The 8463-nt window shown below is 46.3% G+C and overlaps 1 long non-coding RNA gene across 1 annotated transcript; it reads right to left on the bottom strand.

Annotated features, from left to right (window-relative positions):
• Nucleotides 1-276: 276 nt before the first annotated feature.
• On the bottom strand, nt 277-3525 carry LOC147975313 (uncharacterized). The gene is made up of 2 exons (XR_015600667.1): nt 1801-3525; nt 277-515 (listed from the first exon to the last, which is right to left on the bottom strand). It is a non-coding gene; the product is annotated as an uncharacterized LOC147975313 (long non-coding RNA).
• Nucleotides 3526-8463: the final 4938 nt, after the last annotated feature.

Below are 8463 nucleotides of genomic sequence, written 5' to 3'. Positions count from 1 at the left end.
GAGTAAAAAGAATTCCTGAACTCTCCGATATATAATTCCTAAATGACTCAAAACATTTTTCTAGACTCAACAACGTCCGCTAATTCGATCAAGCAGTGGGGGCTCCTAAGGTCGGGGATGGCTCTGATTACCAACTTGTAACGCCCTCGATGCGGCTATATCTCCCACGTCTCGAAGCACGACTTAGAGGCATAACCGCATTGAAAGCAATGTCGCAAGTGAGGTAATCTTCACACAACCCATGTAATACATAAGGGAAAGAGATACATAGTTGGCTTAAAATCGCCACTTCACACAAATACATGAATAAAGCATTACATCATCCATATACAATCAAGGCCCGACTACGGAGCCAAAATAAAAGAAGAACCCCATGCGACCAGGTCCCCCGATCGACCCCAACTGGGCTCCACTACTGATCAACTAGAACGAAACAACACAAAGGACAAGATCTTCATCGAGCTCCTCCTTGAGCTTGGTTGCATCATCTGCACGGACTCATTGGTACCTGCAAGCTAGTTTTGGAAGTATCTGTGAGTCACGAGGACTCAACAATCTCACACCCTCGCGATCAAGACTATTTAAGCTTATGGGTAAGGTAAAGGTATGAGGTGGAGCTGCAGCAAGCGACTAGCATATATGGTGGCTAACATATGCAAATGAGAGCGAGAAGAGAAGGCAAAGCACGATCGAGAAACTATGATCAAGAAGTGATCCTAGAACAACCTATGTCAAACATAACTCCAACACCGTGTTCACTTCCTGGACTCCGCCAGAAAGAGACCATCACGGTTACACACGCGGTTGATATATTTTAATTAAGGTCAACTTCAGGTTTTCTACAACCGGACATTAACAAATTCCCATCTGCCCATAACCGCGGGCATGGCTTTCGAAAGTTCAAAACCCTGCAGGGGTGTCCCAACTTAGCCCATCACAAGCTCTCACGGTCCACGAAGGATATACCTTCTGCCGAGACATTCCAATCAGACTCGGTATCTTGGTTCTACAAGACAACTTCGACAATGATAAAACAAGTCCAGCAACACCGCCCGAATGTGCCGACAAATCCCGATAGGAGCTGCACATATCTCGTTCTCAGGGCACACTCAGATGAGTGCTCCATACAACTAAAACCAAACCTCGAGTTTCCCTGAGGGGGCGCTGCACAGGACTCTAGTTTGGACCAACACTCAGAGGAGCACTGGCCCCGGGGGGGGGGGGGGGGGGGTTAAAATAATGATGACCCTTGAGTCTGCGAAACCCAAGGGAAAAAGAGGCTAGGTGGCGAATGGTAAAACCAATGTTGGGCATTGCTGGAGGAGTTTTATTCAAGGCGAACTGTCAAGGGGTTCCCATAATAGCCCAACCGCGTAAGGAACACAAAATCTGGGAACATAACACCGATATGACGGAAACTAGGGTGGCAAGAGTGGAACAAAACACCAGGCATAAGGCCGAGCCTTCCACGCTTTACCAAGTATATAGATGCATTAATTAAATAAGATATATCATGATATCCCAACAAGTAACCATGTTCCGACAAGGAACAACATCTCCATGTTCCAACAAGGAACAAACTTCAATCTTCACCTGCAACTAACAATGCTATAAGAGGGGCTGAGCAAAGCGGTAACATAGCCAAACAACTGTTTGCTAGGACAAGGTGGGTTAGAGGCTTGGTTCAACAATATAGGAGGCATGATAAGCAAGTGGTAGGTATCACAGCACAGGCATAGCAAAAGAGCGAGCATCTAGCAAGCAATGATAGAAGTGATTTCGAGGGTATGGTCATCTTGCCTGAAATCCCGCAAGGAAGAAGAACGAGTCCATGAAGAAGACACACGGACGAAGTCGAACAGATCCTCACAACTCCGGAACGGAACCGAAGCTCACGAGAAAGGCAACCCGAAAATAAGCAAACAACATTGTAAACAACCAACACATAGACATGGCATGATGCACAAACAATTATGATGCATGTCTGGTTTAAAGGAGCATGGCATGGCAAAATGCACAAACAATCCTACAAATTAAGTGGAGCTCAACATGCAACTCCGTTGCATATTGACAAAACACTACGTGACTTATTTAGCTCTCTCTCGTTTATGTACCCAACAACATTAAATTTCTTAGCATGGAAAGAGGGTGAAGCATAATTAAACTACCTAACTATGCAAGTTTAAATGAGGCCGGAACAACAAACCACAAGTCCGGAAACTCCTCATGTGCATAATTTTAGGTTTGGTACTGTTCTGCCCTAAACCATATTTTATAGTTGTTAAACATGCAAAGTAAGGCTACCATGATAATCTAGGCATTTTTCCACCCCATTTACATATAAAGTTTATTAAATTTGGAGCTACGGTTATTTAGTTATGAATTAAAGCATTTTAGCAAGTTATTTAAACAAATTAAAACAAACAGCATTTTAAACATGCATGAAAGTTGCATATTATGAAACTAGACAAAATTCTAAGCAAGTTACATATATAATTTGTTTTAAGATGATGCGCTGTTTGTGAGTTATGATATGCATGGAGCTTAGGGGTTTTTCTGCAAATCTGTAAAACCTGGGATAAATAGCAAAAAACATGGAACTAAAAAAACCCACCAATGGGCCGCATCTGTCTGGCCCAACAGGAGCAGGGGCACTGGAGCCTCATGTTGGGCCAATAGGCCGGCTGAGGGTGGCGGCTGTGCTGGGCCTTGGCGCAAGGAGTGGCCCAGGGCGCGGTCAACAGGCACTGGATCGATGTGGCTGCGCTAGATCGGTCAACGCGGCCTGGCGTCGCTTGTGCCCTGACAAAGCAGGGGGGGACACAGTGGTTCAGCGCGGCAGGGCTTGCAGCGACAGGCCTTGGCGAGGAAGCGGGCTTGCAGGCGAAGCAGAGGAGGCAGCAGGCGGCAGGGCGCGGCTACTCCAGGCGATGCAGCGGCCGCTCAAACCGGCGAGGTGCAGGGGAGGAAGGCAAGCGGCTGGGCGGAGCTGGAGGCCAAGGCGGCGACACTCGGAGGAGGGCGAGGGCGGCTTGAGGCCACGGCGGTAGCGGCGCCGGTCGTCGGGTGATGCAGGCCTCAGACAGCTTCACGATCAACTCATGATCGAGGGGAGAAGAGGCAGGCCTCGGGCGCCTGGGGAAGAAGCACAGGCGGCACAGGAGGAGGTCGGGCACGACGCGAAGAATCAAGGGGCGGCCATGGCGGTGGAGCCTGGGCGCGGCGGCGCTGCTGGTCTGGTGGACTTGACGAATCCGGCCGTGGGACACCGGTTCCCGATGGCGGCGAGGTGAATTGGAGCTCGGGGTCGCGAGGAGGTCGGAGGCGACATGGACGTGGACGAAGGAGCTCGGGGCTCTGGCAGCAACTTGGTGGGATCGAGGGGATGAGTGGAGTGCTCTGGTTGGATTGGATCGGGGGAATGAGGGGATCCCGAGGAAGAGAGGTAGGTGGCGGCGGGCAGGAGGGTGGATGGGACAGAGTTCCTGATTCTTAGGGTTGGACCAAATATATACATCAGGTGAAAAAGGTTAGGGGCTATCTGGAGCCTTAGATCAAAATCGGACGGTCGCGAACAAAAATAGTTAGGGAGTCCAAATAACAAAACAGAGATGTTTTGCAGATGTTTGGGGATGATCCGGACACAACGGTGGCGACTGCCCGGGTCGGGTCCGGGACAGCTTTCGGATGCGCGCGGGAGGAGGTCCGCGGACTGACGAGAGAGGTTAGGTAGGGGCTGGCGGTGAGAGGTAGACTGTATAGACGGTCTCGAGGTGAGAGAAGAGAAGAGAGAGAGCCCGACGACTGTTCCGGAGGCCGAAAACGTCCGACGTTTGACCGGCTATAGTGCCGATATAGTTTAACGATTGGGCTATCAGACGAACTCCGAATGCGATGAAACTTGACAGATGGTCTATCTACACTATAATAAGACCACACGCCAACTTTCAACCCATTCCGAGAACATTTTCCGGCCACTTATAAAATAATATTTCGGACATGCCACGGGCGCGTGCAAGTGTATTTGGGCTCATAACGGACAACGGAGAGAATGAGGAGGCCGGGACGGATGCAAGTTTCGAAAACATGATGATGCAATGCACATGATGGCATGATGAAAAGCAACACGCAAGCAAATGACATGGCAACGCCGGCGAATAACTGGAGGACACCTGGCACAACGGTCTCGGGGCGTTACATCATCATCATTAGAGCATTGTCCCAGTGAGAAAAGGATGATGGAGACTATGATTCCCCCACAAGTCGGGATGAGACTCCGGATGAAAAAAAGAGGCCATAAAAAAGAGAAAAGGCCCAAATAAAAAAATGAGAGAAAAAGAGAGAAGGGACAATGCTACTATCCTTTTACCACACTTGTGCTTCAAAGTAGCACCATGATCTTCATGATAGAGAGTCTCCTATGTTGTCACTTTCATATACTAGTGGGAATTTTTCATTATAGAACTTGGCTTGTATATTCCAATGATGGGCTTCTTCAAATTGCCCTAGGTCTTCGTGAGCAAGCGAGTTGGATGCACACCCACTTAGTTTCTTTTTGAGCTTTCATATACTTATAGCTCTAGTGCATCCGTTGCATGGCAATCCCTACTCACTCACATTGATATCTATTAATGGGCATCTCCATAGCCCGTTGATACACCTAGTTGATGTGAGACTATCTTCTCCCTTTTTGTCTTCTCCACAACCACCATTCTATTCCACCTATAGTGCTATGTCCATGGCTCACGCTCATGTATTGCGTGAAGATTGAAAAAGTTTGAGAATGTCAAAAGTATGAAACAATTGCTTGGCTTGTCATCGGGGTTGTGCATGATTTAAATATTTTGTGTGGTGAAGATAGAGCATAGCCAGACTATATGATTTTGTAGGGATAGCTTTCTTTGGCCATGTTATTTTAGAAGACATAATTGCTTAGTTAGTATGCTTGAAGTATTATTATTTCTATGACAATATTAAACTTTTGTCTTGAATCTTTCAGATCTTAATATTCATACCAAAATTAAGAAGAATTACATTGAAATTATGCCAAGTAGCATTCCACATCAAAAATTCTGTTTTTATCATTTACCTACTCGAGGACGAGCAGGAATTAAGCTTGGGGATGCTTGATACGTCTCCAACGTATCTATAAATTTTGATTGCTCCATGCTATATTATCTACTGTTTTGGACATTATTGGGGTTTATTATCCACTTTTATATTATTTTTGGGACTAACCTATTAACCGGAGGCCCAGCCCAGAATTGCTGTTTTTTTGCCTATTTTAGGGTTTCGAAGAAAAGGAATATCATACGGAGTCCAAATGGAATGAAACCTTCGGGAATGTGATTTTCTCACCAAACAAGACCCAGGAGACTTGGACCCTACGTCATGCAACTAACAGGCAGGCCACGAGGTAGGGGGGCGTGCCTACCCCCCCAGGCGCACCCTCCACCCTCGTGGGCCCCCTGTTGCTCCACCGACGTACTTCTTCCTCCTATATATACCTACGTACCCCCAAACGATCAGATACGGAGCCAAAACCCTAATTCCACCGCCGTAACTTTTTGTATCCACGAGATCCCATCTTGGGGCCTGTTCCAGAGCTCCGCCGGAGGGGGCATCGATCACGGAGGGCTTCTACATCAACACCATAGTCTCTCCACTGAAGTGTGAGTAGTTTACCTCAGACCTACGGGTCCATAGTTATTAGCTAGATGGCTTCTTCTCTCTTTTTGGATCTCAATACAAAGTTCTCCCCCTCTCTTGTGGAGATCTATTCGATGTAATCTTCTTTTTGCGGTGTGTTTGTTGAGACCGATGAATTGTGGGTTTACGATCAAGTTTATCTATGAACACTATTTGAATCTCCTCTGAATTCTTTTATGTATGATTGGTTATCTTCGCAAGTCTCTTCGAATTATCAGTTTGGTTTGGCCTACTAGATTGATCTTCTTGCAATGGGAGAAGTGCTTAGCTTTGGGTTCAATCTTGCGGTGTCCTTTCCCAGTGACAGTAGGGGCAGCAAGGCACGTATTGCATTGTTTCCATCGAGGATAACAAGATGGGGGTTTCATCATATTGCATGAGTTTATCCCTCTACATCATGTCATCTTGCTTATGGCGTTACTCTGTTCTTATGAACTAAATACTCTAGATGTATGCTGGATAGCGGTCGATGTGTGGAGTAATAGTAGTAGATGCAGGCAGGAGTCGGTCTACTTGTCTCGGACGTGATGCCAATATACATGATCATACCTAGATATTCTCATAACTATGCTCAATTCTGTCAATTGCTCAACAGTAATTCGTTCACCCACCGTAAAATACTCATGCTCTCGAGAGAAGCCACTAGTGAAACCTATGGCCCCCGGGTCTATCTTCATCATATTAATCTTCCAATACTTTGTTATTTTCATTTCCTTTTATTTTACTTTGCATCTTGATACGTCTCCAACATATCTATAATTTTTTATTGTTCCATGCTATTATATTATCAACCTTGGATGTTTTATATGCATTTATATGCTATTTTATATGATTTTTGGGACTAACCTATTAACCTAGAGCCCAGTGCCAGTTTCTGTTTTTTTCCTTGTTTTAGAGTATCGTAGAAAAGGAAAATCAAACGGAGTCCAATTGACGTGAAACTTCACAGAACTTATTTTTGGAAGGAAAGCAACCCGGGAGACTTGGAGTCCACGTAAGGGAAGCAACGAGAAAGCCACGAGGCAGGGGGGCGCGCCCACCCCCTGGGCACGCCCTCCACCCTCATGGTCCCCTCGTGGCTCCCCTGGTGTATTTCTTCCGCCTATATATATCCATATACCCTAAAACGATAGGAGAGCACAATAGATCGGGAGTTCCGCCGCTAGAAGCCTCCGTAGCCGCTGAAAACCAATCTAGACCCGTTCCGGCACCCTGCCGGAGGGGGAATCACTCTCCGGTGGATATCTTCATCATCCGGTGCTCTCCATGACGAGGAGGGAGTAGTTCTCCCTCGGGGTTGAAGGTATGTACCAGTAGCTATGTGTTTGATCTCTCTCTCTCTTTCTCGTGTTCTTGAGGTGATACGATCTTGACGTACCGCGAGCTTTGCTATTATATTTGGATCCTATGATGTTTCTTCCCCCCTCTACTCTCTTGTAATGGATTGAGTTTCCCCTTTGAAGTTATCTTATCGGATTGAGTCTTTAAAGATTTGAGAACACTTGATGTATGTCTTGCCGTGCGTATCTGTGGTGACAATGGGATATCACGTGATTCACTTGATGTATGTTTTGGTGACCAACTTGCGGGTTCCGCTCACACGTTTTCGTCGTGATTCTCCGGTAGAAACTTTGGGGCACTCTTTGAGGTTCTATGTGTTGGTTGAATAGATGAATCTGAGATTGTGTGATGCATATCATATAATCATACCCACGGATACTTGAGGTGACATTGGAGTATCTAGGTGTGTAAGTGCATCTAGTGCCACCCCTAGTTGGTTTTGGAGTATTGACGACAAACCTGGTTGAGGGACTAATGTGTTTGTGAGAATTGCAGGATAACACAGGTAGAAGTCCCTCATTGATTCGGTTTTCCTACCAGAGATGACCCCTAAAAATGAATGAAGACATTGAAGTCAAAGGTGGTATGTGAAGACATTCACATTGAAGACTATGACAAGAGAAGACATCGCATGAAGACTATGGAGCGCGAAGACTTAGTTGTTTCGTCGTTCTTTTTCTTCTTTGTTGAGTCATAGGAACCACCATACTATTAAGTGGGGTCCAAGTGAACCAGTCAGAATGACTGAAGTGATGCTTAACCAAATCCTATGTCTTTGAGTGAAGACTATGAGAGCAAATCTTGTCCAGAGTTGGATAAGTCAGCTTTGCTTGTAGCCCAAGTAAAGTTGCCGTGTGTGTTTGAAATCTGACCGTTGGAACACGTGTCAGTTCCTTAGTGACCAAGGGTCATTTCGGACAAATCAGGTCGGGTTGCCTAGTGGCTATAAATAGCCCACCCCCTACAACCATAAATGGTTGACTGCTCAGAGTTAGTGCAAAGCTTTTGTCGTTTCAGAGCAACCCACCTCGAAGCCTTCGAGAGAGAATTCCTTGCGAGGATAAAGCCCTAAACACCCAGAGCCAAAGAGTGTTAGGTATCACTTAAGTCTTCTTGTTTGTGTGATCTAAAGACTTATTACACTTGAGGACTGTGTATCCTCCAGCCGGTTAGGCGTCGCGTTCTGAGAATCCAAGAGTCATTGTGGATCGCCGGTGAACGAAGTCTGTGAAGGTTTGGAAGTCTACCTTGAAGACTTACCAGAGTGATTGGGCGAGGACTGGGTGTCCTTAGCTCAAGGGGAATAAGGTGAAGACGAGGTCTTCTAAGTTGAATCTCAGCCTCCCTAACCAGACGTACAGTTGTCACAACAACTGGAACTGGTCCAACAAATCATTGTCTTCAACGAGTCAC

The sequence above is a fragment of the Triticum urartu genome, chromosome 4A, assembly GCF_056163025.1.
Source record: "Triticum urartu cultivar PI428250 chromosome 4A, HENAU_Tu73, whole genome shotgun sequence".
NCBI classification, from domain to species: Eukaryota; Viridiplantae; Streptophyta; class Magnoliopsida; order Poales; family Poaceae; genus Triticum; species Triticum urartu.
The sequence above is the reverse complement of the archived record's forward strand: the minus strand, read 5'-3'. Positions and strand labels throughout refer to the sequence as shown.